Raw genomic sequence first — 14,291 nt, 5'->3', positions numbered from 1 at the left:
GAGTCAAAGGATCTCCAGGCAGCGTAAGGGACACTGGTGTCATACACAAAGTGCACAGAAACAGTGACGTCCAATCGTGTTATTGCGGAAACTTCAAAACCCACCAAATCCGGCATTAACAAAGTAAAGATATTCATAATCGAGGAATCAAACAAAGCAAAATAGTCAATGTTATCATAGGCAACATTTTTACATTAGTCGGCTAAAATTGTACGTAATTTACGGCACACTTTAATGGTCTATAGGTTCCTTTACAGCAGCGTCCATTGATGGAGTGGTGGTTGAGTGTCTTTGGGCCTTGCCTGGACCTGCACAGTAAAATTAGTATTTTGATTGATTGACATCCTTATCGACAAAATGCAGTAGTATAAATCTGTGCATATTGTCGAAGGGATTATTTCCATTGTGGTCTAACTTTGAAGGTGAGGAAATGGACGGTTAAGAGATAACTCCTTCAGAGTTTAATTCACTGAATCTCGCGAGAAACCTCTCTTCCTCAGCTCTCTCATCTTTCTCACTAAACTATACATTTATCTATTCACTTTTTCCTCTCTCTTTTTCTCTGTCTCTAGCAGGATCAGAAAATAAAATAAAATCTTGGAATGATATATATTTTTTTTTATTCCATTTAATTTTATGTGACGTAATAAGAAAGTTGATTATTATTATACTTATGGAATAAAAGTCATGATAGTGATGGTCTTGATTTTCAAGATATTAGAATCAAATGTTCCAAACCAAACTATACATCCAGCCTGCTGTCACTCTTTGTTCAATGCATGCATTTCCTAAACCACAGGTTCAAAACCCAAGCGGCTGTTTCCATTTTAGCCATGATATATGAAACTTTACCCTGAGCACACACGCGCACGAGCGCACACACACACACACACACACACACACACACACACACACACACACACACACACACACACACACACACACACACACACACACACACACACACACACACACACACACACACACACACACACACACACACACACACACACACACGGTCGGACAGCACAACTTGCAGTTCAGACACAATACGAGCCGTTGTTTTGCGGTGGGTCAGGTCGTGGGGGTAGGGGTGTTGGTTAGGAGGTCACTGAGGCCAGAAGAGGAGGGAGAGGGTTAGGGGTGAAGGGGTCATGGGCATGGGGGGTGGTGTGGAAGGGGGGGTGTCTGGGGGGAATCGCTGACAGGAGCGCTCACACAGCTGAGGGGAAGACGATGTTTGCCTGTGTGGACCCGTTACCATTTCACACGTTTGCACGCACGCACGCACACATGCACGCACACATGCATTGCACGCACACAAGCATTTTGTCTCTTAAACACACTCTCTCCTGAAGATGCACTCTCTCTCTCTCTCTCTCTCTCTCTCTCTCTCTCTCTCTCTATCTCTCTCTCTCTCTCTCTCTTACACACACACACACACACACTAACACACTAACACACACACACACACACACACACACACACACACACACACACACACACACACACACACACACACACACACACACACACACACACACACACACACACACAGCACACACAGCACACACACACGTACGTGCGCACATGCATACACCAATCCATTCCCTTGAGGTCCTCTCCTGTCGACACATCCACGTCTATGCAGAGAGAATGGCTCCCTCCAGACTGACCTATACCAGAACAGGACAGCTGCTCCCTCTATCATCCCGTAATGGAAGCTATCATCAAACAAACTTTGCTATCATGAAACGAACATGAACTATGTCCTATTAAAAGAGAGCGCACAGTCCATTCACCCCCCAACTTTGTATTTCTTTATTCATTTGTGTTTTTCAGAGACGGGCACGGAAAGCTGTGGTAGACAGGGCAGTGTTGGCAACACAGGGGAGAAGGCTCTAGGTTGGGTCACATGGACACTGTATGCGTATATAGCTCCAGAGATGGGATGGATAAAGCCTGAGTTATATGTTAATGTTTTACTTAAGTAAAAGTATCAATACTGCAATGTAGAAGTTCTGTTACAAGTAAAAGTCCGGAATTCAAAATGTACTTGAGTTAAAGTACAAAAGTATTAGTATCAAAATGTACTTAAAGTACCAAAAGTAAAAGTACTAAAATGTTTGAAAATAGCCGATCTACAAGCTCACAACTGTGAGCTTGTAGATCGGCTATTTTCAAATAGCCTAGGTATAAAATGGGGCTAAAGTGGTTAATGTATGATGTAATAATGTAAATCTGCAAAGTAACTAGTAACTAAAGTTTTCAAATAATTGTAGTGGAGTAAAAGTACAATATTTGCCTCTGAGATGTAGTGGAGTAGAAGTTAAAGTATAGACAATTGGAAATACTCCAGTAAAGTAAAAGTACCTCAAAATGGTACTTAAGTACAGTAGTTGAGTAAATGTACGTACTGTAGTTACTTTACACTGGAACTCGTAAATCATCATGTCCCCCGCCAGCATGCGACGCCGCGGGTACCCCCGAAACAACAAATAGTGGTCATAGTGGTCAAATCCGTCACCCGTTTGAAGGCGTGAGAGTGAGAATGCGTTGAATAAGCATTGCATCAAAACATTGAAATGTTATTTAAAATGCATTTTCACATCCATAACCGCATGGACCCCTGTCACAAGCACAGCTGTCTGTCCTACTATCTGTCTCTCTCTCTCAGCGTTCCCACTGTCTGTCTCAGCTGTCCTACTGTCTGTGTCCCTCCCAGTGTTCCCGCTGTCAATCTGTGTATGGAAAAACAATGGCAGTGACTTCTCCATTTACTTTAATAAAAAATAAAAAATATTGGTCGCATTTGGTGCTATGTTGTAAGCTGCAAAAAGCCTTAAATTGACCACAAAAAAATGTAACTAAACGTTTGTCATTTGGGACATTATGTAAATCTAGCTACAGTTATCAGTGAAAGAAAAGACTTCCGCTTCTTTCCAGCTGGCAGTGAGGAGTTTCCTCGGGAGGGTGTAAGAGCATGTGGAGGAACACACACTAGCAATGGGTGGATGGATTATCTGACGTAGTTCTTCTCCCTGCTGAACAGACGCCCCGACCAACTTGTGTAGGAGTCGCTAACACAGCGACCCTCCCCACCCGGCGCCCACAAACACGGCCAATTGTGTTGGCCGTTGGATGCACAATAGGCTCTATGCACAGCAGCCATTATTGGAAAGAAATTGGGCCTCTTCCTTACTTCCTTCACAGGTGTTACCAATGATTCTAATGAAGGCTCTGTTCCCATTTAGTGTAGCACAGTGGTTCTCAAACCTTTTAATTTCAAGGACCCCCATAACTCTGAGAGTGTACAAATGTACACTCTCAGTTACACACCCGTAAGAGGCCAAAATTGGACCCCCCTCAAGGAACCATGAGGGTCCCTGGACCACACTTTGAGACCCACTGGTGTAGCAGAGTGTTTCCAGTGAGTCAACATGCACAATATCAGCACCCTGACTCTGTTTGACCAGAATGGAACAGAGCCTTCACTAGTATCATTGGTAACACCTGTGAAGGAAGTAAGAAGAGGCCCAATTTCTTTCCAATATGACTGATGTGCATAGAGCCTATATTGAGGATTCAAACCACGGCGGTGGATACGTTTGTGCTGCAGCTCTGTCAGTCAAGCCTTCCGTCTGATGCGTGAACCACTCAGTGAACGATATGGTGCATTTACAAGGAAATCATGTGGAAAGAAGACTCCTCCTCCGTGATAAAATCACAGCTTAATCTGATCCTGCGAGGAGGAAGACATTCAAACCTTTTCCAATGAAACAACCATCGCAGGCACTCGTGCCATATGCTAGCTGGCATCCAGCCAAGTGCACACATGCACACAAATACACACCCATACACACACACACAGCCAGCCACCCACCAACCAGCACCCACGCGCTCGCGCACACACGCTCGCTCACACACACACACACGCACGCGCGCGGAGAAAAAAAGAAAGACAAGAGAAGAGAGAAGAGGAGGGAGAAGGCCACTATAGCCATATCCCACATGACTTAATTTTTAGTTATGGCCCACTGGCTGCCACCGATCATTAGCAAACAGATCGCTATCAATTACAGAGGGGGAGATTGGGCCAAACCACACAAGCCTTGCCACAGGGAGCTGGGGGTGTGGGTGGGTATGAGTGTCTGTGTGTGTGTGTGTGTGTGTGTGTGTGTGTGTGTGTGTGTGTGTGTGTGTGTGTGTGTGTGTGTGTGTGTGTGTGTGTGTGTGTGTGTGTGTGTGTGTGTGTGTGTGGTGTTTGTGTGTGGGGGGGGGGGAGCAAACCACAGACATACGTATGATAACAGAAAGTTATCTTTAAAGGGGCAATTCACACCAAAAAGGACTTTGTTTTTGACGCATTCCTGATCCAATATTCCAATAATTAATTAATTGAAGTAATAATCGTAACAAAACATTCAATGACAGCGGAATATTAAAATGCTGTACTGTAGGTGTACAGCATGCTTATGCGAATTCAATCAATATTGCACAACATTTTCTATTTCTCACATGTATCAGAAACCATTTTTGGTTGTAGGTACTAAATAAGTCCTCAGCTCTCCACTTCCTCAAAAATAAAGCTGGATGGAGCCTGGATGCAAAGAAAAGTAATCCAGTCATCGCTGTTTGGTGTGAGTGCTTTTTTTGGTTTTGGCGACAGTGACTTGGCAATATAGCGACACAGGGACAAAAATAATTTTCGGTGTGAGTGTCCCTTAACAGCTCAAGCTTCCAATCTCACTGAACAGGGCGAACATAGAGGCAGAGCCAAGCCCTCACTACTTATCCAATAGGATTAAGGCCCTGTGTAACTTGTCTGTTAAGCCATCACTTGTACAGTACCTGTACTGTGGGAGCGCACGAACACACACACACACACACACACACACACACACACACACACACACACACACACACACACACACACACACACACACACACACACACACACACACACACACACACACACACACACACACACACACACACTCTCTCTCTCTCTCTCTCTCTCTCTCTCTCTCTCTCTCAATTATCCGCACACGTGCACACACACTGCCTGCAGAGGTCAGGTTATGCATCGTAGCTTGCAGGTCTTGAACTGTGCCACTGTATTTAGACCTTCCACCTGTACTGACTGACTGGGTCAACAATCACACAACTGGGCTAGTGAAGGCTTCTTCATGAATACATTCCACTGTCCACCATTATGTAATGTATTTCATTTTCCATTTGATATGTTGTAATCGGGGACCTTTTGGTAAAATCAGAAATCTAAAATGTTTCTTATACTGTATACTGGATAAAGTACGGTAAGAGAAAAATATGTTTTGAGCCGTGAAAATGTAGGCCTATTTCCAGGCTTCAACGTGTAAAGTAACTTTTTAAATCTTCAAAAATGTATGTGAATTTTAAGTGAAATATATTTTTGTGATCATTTCGCTCTGAAAGTGTAAAAATGGACGTCCAATGTTACGGTTTCTCTGTTATAAATGAACACAATGGACTTAACTGTGTAACAGATCACCATGGCAAATCATTGTACTTCTCACACTTGGCATTAAAACAGCCTTTATACAAAAACATTTTTAAGAACAGACTGGTGAGGAGGGAACGATGGTTTACCCAGCTGGTTGGCACACACAGCACTCAGTGCAGCTGACGATAAACAGACGCGCTTTATTTTAATAACAGCGTGCAATTAAACATAAACCTGATGCTGAAATGTGATGTTTGCACCAAATTTAGCGTAACGCTTGTGGAGCTGAAGTGATGAGAGATGTACTTGTGCTGTGTGTTGTAACAATAGGCACACATGTGCTGTTCTTAAAAATGCACATGCACTACAGCAATCAAGCCCACCAGTGAATACCCCCAGACGACCCTGAGCCCACCAGTGAATACCCCCAGACGACCCTGAGCCCACCAGTGAATACCCCCAGACGACCCTGGTGAAGATCTAGACATGGAAATACTGTATGGTCACATTTTATGGTACTTAATATTGGCCTTATTCTGGCAGATTAACTTGTGTATTTAGTGTTGTAATACTGTGTTGGCTCTATTTTAGAGCTAATGCCCCCTTGGGCATGGAGCCAGCTGCCTACGCAACAACACCCTTCCCTTACGTGTCAATTTTTACACTCTCAGAGTAAAATGAACACTGACTTGACTGAGTACCACACAATATCGGATCACAATTTTATCCCTTTCAGAATAAGTCGACTACCTATTTTAACATGGGTTACTGCTGTACACACCATCATGAGGACACTGTAAATAATAAGTAACAAGGCTAGAATATGGTCATCAACCATAGAATAATGCCAATAGTACTATTAAGTGTAGAGTGGCGGCAGCAGCAGCAGCACCAGAGGCAGATTAAAGTACAACTTGGCAGCTTGTCTCTATTGTCAGAGGGACAGGGTATGGTTGAGGGGGTTTGGCCTTGTACTGACCTCCTCCTACCAGCTGGGTAAGACATTATGCAGGTGGTTTGATGCCCGCGGTGGGCCTAGAGTTAACATAGTGCTAAGAAGCTGGCAGTGGTGTAAAGTAATTAAGTACATGTACTCAAGTACTGTACTTAAGTACAATTATGAGGTATTTTTTACTTTACTGGAGCATTTCCAATTTTCAGTACTTTTACTTCTACTCCACTACACCTCAGAGGCGAATATTGTACTTTTACTCCACTACAATTATTTGAAAACTTTAGTTACTAGTTACTTTGCAATTATCAATTATTGTATTACAAAACATACATTAACCACTTTATAGCCCTATTTTATACCTAGAATATTTGAAAATAGCCGATCTACAAGCTCACAACGCGTCGCATCGCGACGCGTTGTGAGCTCGTAGATTTGCTATTTCAAACATTTTAGTACTTTTGGTACGTTAAGTACCATTTTGATACCAATACTTTTGTGCTTTTACTCAAGTAAAATTTTAATTCCAGTATTTCTGTATTGCAGTATTGATACTTTTACTTAAGTAAAATATCTGAGTACTTTTTCCACCTCTGGAAGCTGGCTAAGATAATGAGTAGCTTGATAATTGAGAAGCTTGTTGGTAAAAAAAATAGCACTCTAATTCATCTAAGATCCAAAGATATAAATAAAACGTAGGAGTCCTCAAGTGTTTACAGAAACAGGTTTCTAGAAGAACCACCAGTAGAGGTTCATGGAAGTGTAACCAGAGTTCACTAACACGTTTATGAGGGTGTGCTTCAATTTACTATATTTAGCAGACACTCTTATCCAGTGAGTGACTTACAAGTGTGATATGATATCAGAATAAGCAGACTAAGCATGAACTCTAGTCAATAAACATTTCAGGGTTCCCCAAATGTGACTTCTGCTGCTGCTGCACATGCCAGTTTGCATTGGGTTTCTGTTATTAAGTCTGAAGTCGCAATTAATCTACTTTGTATCTACTTGAATTGATGAATAACATGTTTCTGATACTTAATGTCAGTGGTGTAAAGTAACAACAGTAAGTACATTTACCCAAGGCCTACTGTACTTAAGTACATTTTTTTTGGGTACTTTACTTTCCTGGAGTATTTCCAATTTTCAGTACTTTTACTTCTACTCCATTACATCTCAGAGGCAAATATTGTACTTTTACTCCACTAAAATTATTTTAAAACTTTAGTTACTAGTTACATTATTATTACAAAACAAACATTAACCACTTCAGCCCATTTGAAAATAGCCGATCTACAAGCTCACAATGCGTCGCGTTGCGCCGCATTGTGAGCTTGTAGATCTGCTATTTTCAAAGGATCTGAAAACTTGTGAAATGGGACATTCTGCATAATGAGTACTTTCTACTTTTGGTACTTTAAAGGGGAAGACCACCCATTTTCAATATTTAACTATGTCATTAATATAGCATAAAGGAGTTGTGTGGAAATAAGAAAAATTTTAAATGTTAAAAATTTTAAATGTTAAACCCAAATTGATTTTGGGTTTAACATTGCAAATTACACCATGATGAGTCATCACGGTGTAATTTGCAATGTTAAACCCAAAATCAATCCTCCAGTTCAACGCAACACAGAAAGGGGGGAACTTTTTTCTTATTTCCACACAACTCCTTTATGCTATATTAATGACATAGTTAAATATTGAAAATGGGTGGTCTTCCCCTTTAAGTACATTTTTATACTAATACTTTTGTACTTTTACTCAAGTAAATTTAGAATTTCGGACGTTTACTTGTAACAGAGTACTTCTACATTGCAGTATTTATACTTTTACTCAAGTAAAACATTTTAGTACTTTTTCCACCACTGCTTAATGTGACTTCTGGTCATACATAAACAGGTCAAACAAATGCAGGGAGCAACAGTTGGACGTAGTTCCACACAGTACAACCGTGCTTTATCCTATAAGCTCATTTGCAAATGAAACGCACAATTCTGGCACATACTGTAATTTGAGAGTAACTAACATGAGCCATATCAGCCGGTCAAATGATTGCTGGATGCCAGCGCAGCTCGGAGGGCAGAGGCAGAAGGCAGATTGATTTGGCACGCAGGGCCAGGCGTTATGCCAGCGCCAAGGCCCACGTTAACGTTGGTGCAGCCCTGGGGAGGGACGAGGGGCACCGCACAACAATAATAGCTGATGGTAATTCAGAAGATCAAGACCAGGGTGAGTTTGATTGCAGACTTCAGTGGGATTATAGGGCCAATTGGGCTGCATTCATAAGTGCTCAGATAGGCTACCGTATGTCAATTCCTGATAGCTTCATGTGCTTAAAAACTTTAAGCAGGCAAGAGGAATTTAGCGCTACCTCCCAGTGCTAAGATACAAGGGTTTCTTGAAACATTTAATTCATTTCTTCTTTTTATTCCCATGCTTTAATGTTTTATTTGTATTCCTTCTCTCAACACAGAAGCTGCCGCAAGTCACCCTTCATCCTTGGATGAAGGATGAACTCATCCAAGTTCATCCTTTTACATTTCTCTCTTTATTCTTGACCTTTATTCGCTTTTTCATTCTTTCCTTTTTGTTATTTTTGATAGAAATGTGACAGAGAAAAAAAGAAGACCAAGTTCCTTCATGGTGCCCACATTTAATGTCTTCTTTTTTATTTATATTTTTTGCCTTTGTTCACTCATTTTGTCCTTGAACACGTCTTTACAACAACCAAATAGCAGGTCAGTAAGTGCTGAGCACCAAATAGAGTACAGAGGAACCTCAGTACGTCTGTAAGACATCATCTGAAGCTGTCGCACACAGTTACAGTACACTGTAAAATACAGTGTACTTTTACCGGTCCATTTTGTTACATGTGGACAAATGGATAAATGAATACTGAGGATTTTACTGTGTAGACAAATGTCCGCACGTACTGTACAAAATGGACCCTGGCTCCCTTTGACCAATGTGTCAGAGATGTAACAGGTAAAGAAAATAATCTAATGGCTTCAACCAGTTATGCTCGAACACGGTCTGCTGACATGGTCCTGGAGAGTCCTTAATAAAGCTCTTTAACCCATTAAGACCGGGAACGCATCTGTGTGTCATTTTAAGATTTCTTTGGGCTATTAAAAAATAGCAGATATACAAGCTTATAGCTATGAGTTTGTAGATCCGCTATTTTTTTTTTTATCTTGAAAATTTGTGCAAATCTTTGAATATAATTTTTTAAAAGTGAACATTTTAACTCAAATCTTTGCTTCTGGGGGATTCTACAAAATGTCTTCTAAATCAAAAACAGTTTTTTAAAAAAAGCATATGTTGCCGTCAAGGACCCCCAAAATGATATGTATTTGGCCGCGGATTCCCCCCAGAAGCAAAGATTTGAGTTACAAATGTTCGCTTTAAAATATATAAATATATAATAAATAATAATAATATATTCAAAGATTTGCACATTATTTTCACGATTTTTCGATTTTTTTTTCGCGCTCATAGGACGCACTCGGTGCCGCGCTATGAGCTTTTATATCTGCTATTTTTTAATAGCTCCAAGAAATCTAAAAAATTACACAAATGCGTTCCCGGTCTTAACGGGTTAAAAGCTGTTGGGTGGAAAGGAAAAAGAAAAAGGCACAAAAATGTACACTAACCCCCACCTCCTTGTGCGATGCCAAGCCATTTCCATTCATTAGAACTGTCAGAGGCACTTAGCGTTACTCTTAGCGGGCGGACGACTAACAGCGTGGCGACAGGGGGTGAGCGCTTGCTGCATGGTGGGGACTAACAATGACACCGTCCACGCTTTCGCTGCGGTGTACCCCTAGGGGTCAAGCCCGTTAAGCTAAGTGAGCGCAAGGCGGCTAATAGGGTGGATTCCATTTGATCATGTGGCAAATGCAACCGGGGCGAGCTCGAGCCTCTACACTGTACCAGCGGGAGGCTGCGAGCATAAGTGTGCTGGGGTCTGTACCGTATTGCTGGAAACCTTTTTTTTGGTGGATGACTGTTTGAGGTCACACTGTAAGGGGCTGTCATTGGACCAAATGTGTTGAGTCCAATCAATATCGATCTTACAAATCGTCGCCTTGCTAAACTAATGGCCTATGTCATTTTTTTGTTTGTTTTTAAGGGAAAAAAATAACTGATCCAAAACAAAACTATATGATATTTCAATCAAAATGTTTATAACAAATTATGACTATTTAAATAGAAATAACACTGTCTGTCAGTTATGTAACATAAGAGATTTAAATAGGTTTAATTAGGATTAAATCTGACTTAGGCCATTTTTTTTAATGGCCTAAAGTAGGGTAGGGTAAGTGATTTTCTTTGGTTAAAATAAGTGTTAAATAGCTCTATATTCTGATAGTACTCATTGCTATAGAGTGTTTGTTCAGTAAAAGGAGTCTCCTTGTCTCTCCACCTCTTTATTAAACAGAAAATGCATTTTCGTTTCAGTTTCATTTCCAATTTTATCCAATCAGGATAGAGAACTCAATCAGGATATAGATTAAACAAGTGAAATTGGAAGTGATGACACAAAAAAATTAAGCTTAAAAATTGGTACTTTCTCCTGATTGGCTGAGATTTTGATACCTACCAGAAAATGTATTTTCTGTTTATTAAAGAGCTGGAGAGACGGGGAGACTCCTGTTACTGAACAAACACTCTATAGCAATGATTACAATCAGAATATAGTGCTTTAACCTTTTAACAAAATACTTTTTGTTTTAACCCAAAAATATCACTTACCCTACCTTTAAGTAAAAGTATCAATACTGCAATGTACTGTAGAAGTACTCTGTTACAAGTACAGTAAAAGTCCGGATTTCAACGTTTACTTGAGTAAAAGTACATAAGTATTGGTATCCAAATGTACTTAAAGTACCAAAAGTAAAAATACTAAAATGTTTGAAAATAGCAGATCTACAAGGTCACAACGCATCGCGTTGTGAGCTTGTAGATCTGCTATTTTCCCTGGCATATTTCCCTGGCATATTGAGTCCCTGGCATATCTTTTCAAATGGGGGTCCCTGGGCTAATATGTGTCAATTTGGGGGTCCTTGACGCGAAAAAGGTTGAAAACCACTGCTATAGACACTAAGTACTCCACAGTGTAAAACTGGACACACACTGCACAGCTGCTTCTAATAATTGACTGTCATCAAGCTGTCTTGGAGGTGTGTCTGTTCAGCACCCAGTGTTGCAGGCTATTCTATATTTTCTGTATTGTCTAATTTCATGGTCATTGTTTGTGAATTATTTGATGCCTAGAAATGCATTTCAAGTTTGCTCGGAAAATCTGTAATTGCGTAGTCTAACTCATGGGCCATGGTTTGCGTTGTTTGAGTTGATGATGATGCCAATTACTAATTGTGGGTGGGTCTTACCTGGTAGGGAGGCTGGAATTGGAGAGTGGAAAATGCTCAGAGTGAAATGCTCAGTTTACTGTTAAGGAGACAACACCAGGGGCGAGCTGCCATGGGCCTTGAGTCAAAAGGCATTGCCTGTTTCTGTATCTTTAGTTCTTGGTTTGTTTGTTTTTTCTTAGTTTAGTTATCAAGTGTTTATTTCTTACTTTTTAGTTTTTGAAAGTGTTTTTGTGGCCAGTATTTATTTTTGAAGTAGTATTATTTGCCTCAGACCTTGACTGTTACACTCCTGCATGGGGCTGATTATTAGTTTTGGAGGTAAAAAAATTCTTGGAGCCTTGACCATGCGGCCAACTTTACAGTCACATTTTGGGCCAGTCAACCAATAAAATCAAGCAATAGGAAGGCTTTAATATTATTTTATTAAGTCTTCCTGTTTTGAACACATTTGACGTTAACAAAATGGCAAATGTTTACGAAAAGCTCATCCTAACTGTCTGTAGTACACATGACAGTATAAAACATGGCTCCCCATGTGCTCTGAGCTGTTTGCCATTGTCACCCTAAATTTAAAAGCTTAAAAACTAGATTTATCATCTAAAACTTCTATTGCAATTTGCCAAAAATCCCAAAATCCTTTAGAACTGATCCATCTTTAATTGTGTCACTGAAAGAGAATTGAGCTAGTGGTGAATGACGTGAGTCATTCACCACTCTATTCAGTATCGATCTCCCATTTTTATTTAACAAACGTGTTAGAGAGACAGAGAGACACAAAGCTAGCTGTCAGCCTTGCTGGTTTGAATTACACACAAAAAGCAGCCTAAGTGAAATGCATTACCGCACAACTGGTTGAAAAGGACTTTTTCTTTTTACAGTGAGCCTTCAAGGATTGCTAGCAATTCACAAAATGTTTACAAGGTCCGGGATGGATTTGTTATTGTTTTAGTGCCAACACTCCATGCCTTGTTTCACTTGGGGTTTTAATTCTAGGCTTACTTGTTGGTCTCATTTAGGTGTTTTTTGTCTTAGCTAAGTGTTGTGATAAATGGCACTTGTTGATACTTCGGGGAAAGGGAGGCCCCCACTAATTAGCTGAGAAATAAACCGAGTCAATAGCAAGCTTTTAGTTTCCCTTTCTTTTATTTTCTTTTATTTTCTCTATTCTTTGCTTCATACTTCAGGAGAAAGTCATTTGAGACCCGCAGTATCAATTCGCCAAGCAAACAGACTAGTGCCAAGTTCAGGCTACACACATTTTGCCCTGATTATCCAATCGCCCGCATTTTTCGGAGCTCACAGAGAAAGCCCCAGAACGGAGGCATATAGGCCTACATACTGTAAATCAGCATACATAAATGTTCGTCATGATTGGAATACTTTTTGAATATGAATTTAACTCATTACCAAGGAAATTACTCCCTCTCTGCAGTGTGCAATAGACATTTCCATATGCCTCTGTTTTGAAAATCAACTAGCCTAAAATAACATGAAAGACAATACGTAATAAGTATAGGATTAAAAAAACAACATTAAAATACTAGATTAAAAAACAATAAAAAAAACTATATCAGATACCTGGTGAAAGATCTGGAAACCAACAAAAACGCCTGATTTACACCTGATTTACAAGACAGCGATATGATGACTTTGAAAGTGGTGCAGTGTGTGTGTGTGTGTGTGTGTGTGTGTGTGTGTGTGTGTGTGTGTGTGTGTGTGTGTGTGTGTGTGTGTGTGTGTGTGTGTGTGTGTGTGTGTGTGTGTGTGTGTGTGTTTCCACAGCCAGGCCGTCAGGCTGCTGAACAGGCGCTGAGCCCTGTCGCCATGTCAGTCATGGTGGCACAGGCCACAGACTAGCACTAACACATTTTGTGTCTGTGAATAATACACTCCAATGCCATTACACTGGCACTATCACTTTATGTATTGTATAAAATGACTGAATATACACCATCCCAACACATTTCATACATATTTGATATCTAACAATAAGCGATATTTGCTCAAGTGACTGATGCTCTGCCTTTAGTTTATTCTTATATTCTTAGTGCACACCTTATGTATATTTGATATTGTTGTTTTGATATAAATACAGTAATTTGTGGATAGCATGAACATAAAATAATCTCACCCACTATTTTACCCCTGTAAACTTGAGGGTCTGTGGATTGTGTCCTGAAGCATGAACACTTTCCAGACATGAAAACATTTGACAACTCTACTACACACACACACACACACACACACACACACACACACACACACACACACACACACACACACACATACACACACAGAGAGAGAGAGAGAGAGAAAGAGAGAGAGAGAAAACCACAATTCATACTTAAGTAACACTAGTTGTCTTTTTGCATTGCCATCCACTCGGCTCCTCTTCAGTCTGACAAGAAGCTGTCACAACAGTGACATCACGTGAGTCTTCAACACACACGCACACGCACACACACACACACACACA

At 40.5% G+C, this 14,291-nt stretch overlaps 1 protein-coding gene across 1 annotated transcript in view; it reads right to left on the bottom strand.

The window, feature by feature from the left end:
* Nucleotides 1–14,291, bottom strand: part of LOC308092157 (transcription factor SOX-6-like) — a 152,377-nt gene that overhangs the window by 68,848 nt on the left and 69,238 nt on the right. The gene's annotated exons all lie outside the window — the stretch shown is intronic.

The sequence above is a fragment of the Gymnoscopelus braueri genome (genome assembly GCF_963280865.1).
Source record: "Gymnoscopelus braueri genome assembly, chromosome: 9".
Lineage (NCBI taxonomy): Eukaryota > Metazoa > Chordata > Actinopteri > Myctophiformes > Myctophidae > Gymnoscopelus > Gymnoscopelus braueri.
The sequence above is the reverse complement of the archived record's forward strand: the minus strand, read 5'-3'. Positions and strand labels throughout refer to the sequence as shown.